The sequence below is a fragment of the Amphimedon queenslandica genome, unplaced genomic scaffold (assembly GCF_000090795.2).
Source record: "Amphimedon queenslandica unplaced genomic scaffold, v1.1 AMPQUscaffold_12525, whole genome shotgun sequence".
In the NCBI taxonomy this organism is placed as follows: domain Eukaryota; kingdom Metazoa; phylum Porifera; class Demospongiae; order Haplosclerida; family Niphatidae; genus Amphimedon; species Amphimedon queenslandica.
Window position 1 is genome coordinate 19,950 of NW_003547238.1, and position 2,249 is coordinate 22,198.

The following is a 2,249-nucleotide window of genomic DNA, read 5'->3' on the forward strand; positions in this document are numbered from 1 at the left end:
TCATATACTAAACTAGCACGTACTATTGTTATTGGTACTACACAAGCGTGAGGTAACTCTTCACTGTACAAATGAGTCAGTAAGATCAGTTAGTTTATGGTATGAGGATCCCAATGTTGAATATGCTAAAGGGAAGCATGCTGGATTATTAGGATTTGCCCTATTGGTGTCTATTTTCTTTGTCATACCATACACACTGTTCCTTTTATGTCATCCAGTATTTGAGAAGTATTTGTCACATTTTAAACTGTTTAAGAGCTGGAGTCGTTTCAAGCCTATAATTGATTCTTATAGTGGTCCAATGAAAGATGAGTACCGGTTCTGGCCTGGTCTACTGCTAGTGACTAGGATACCATTACTTTTAATTGTCACCTTTTTGCAGAATGAATCACGTGTCTTGTTATTGGCAGTAGCAGCTATTATCCTTTCCATTAGTTTTATTTTATGTGGTGTGTACAGAAAGAAATTAAACAATATCATTGAATTTTGGTTTCTTTTGAACTTGTGCATTATGGTTTCTTTATCTATAGCCTTTACTGATGACAGTAAAGTATTGATCTGGTATAATACTTGTTTATCTGTTTTTATTTTTAGTTTTATTTTGATCGTTGTTTATCATCTTTATCTGCAGTTATCAGATATGAAATGTTATGATGCTCTAATTAAGAAGTTATTCAAGAAACAAGATGAAGGTGATGATGATCAAGATGTAACTGAATCACATAAAACTGTTGATCAACAAATGAAAGAAATTGTACCAAGTTCTACTGATGTTAGACTCAGTGATAATCGTGAATCAGTTGTTGATTTGTTTAACTTTTAATCATAATTTTTGGTAATTTTAGCTGCCATTTTTATTATTATTATTAGTATCATTAGCTACTTAAACATTTAGTGACTATTAATATGCTTTTCATTGCTATTATGATGTTTAGATCTAGTTAATAATCCTATGTGCTATGAATAATTATTGGTATCTATTGCTATTGCTATTGTCAGTAGTCATCACATTTTTATATTTTATAAAAAATAAAAGAAAGAACAATAAGGAAGTAGGGAATCACAAAGTTAACTTAGTAGTAGTTAATTACAAGTTAAGTTAAGTGAAGTTTTAATGATTAATCAAAAGTATATGGAACTTTAGACTGAAAATTTGAAGGAATTCTTATAAATTTTTAAATTGCTCAAATAGTACCAAAGTTCGTCAAAAATTAAAAGGAGAAAATTTCTCCTTTTATAATTTATTTATTTTCCTTTTGCATATTGCTTGCTCTTGCTTATGCCATAGTCCAGTTGCCCCATGATAATTAGCCCCTTCAAAGGGGCGGGGCACTAGATTATAATTAAGAGTTTCTCTTATCAAGCCTATCACACACTTTTCTACAAATATAGCCAGTAACATAGTGCAATGAGTTTTTCTAAGATTGGCAAAAAAGGACAGTCTCCGATTTTGTTTTTTCTTGTCGATCAAAACCATAGATATTATAGACTGGTTACGTAGTCTGTAACATAGATATAATACACGGAACAGGATTAGAAACAGGATCACGTGAGCGCATTATCCATTGAAACCATAGATCTATGTTGAAACACTCCTAGTTATGCCGGGAACTGGTCCCGTAATGGAAATGAATGGAGATACTTTGTGGCCAATGGCGAAGAATTGATATTGGCAATTCGCGGTTGTATGAAGAAATCACCAATATATATAAAATGTTTTAATCTGAGCATGCTCAATAGTACATGGCACAAAATTGCCAATATGAAATTGGCCAATTACTTTCCAGAGGCAAATTTGCCAAATATTACTTTTGCCAATAAAATCATCCTGTATGGATATGGCCATTTTTTTAATTGGCCAAAATCTGGGAAAATACAGCTGGTTTTTTTTTCCAAAAATGACTTCAAAATTAAATGCTTAGAACTCACTGAATAAAATAATATAGCTATCAAAGAGTCATATAAAACACTGAATATTAATATTTTTTTATTTTTACTGTATTTATTTTATAGCATTGGGAGAGTGTTAAGGAACTAAAGGAAGGGTCAATATCTGGTCAGGGACTTTGGCCTATAGAGAGGGACTCTCATGCCAGTGCTATTATTAATGGAGATTCCATCTCACCTGCACTAGTAGTGATTGGTGGACTGAATAAGAACGGTCAACTAATGAAGGAATGTTTATTGCTTGATAACACTATCACTACTGGTCAGTTCAGTTGTAAGAAGGTATGTGTACATGTGTACAA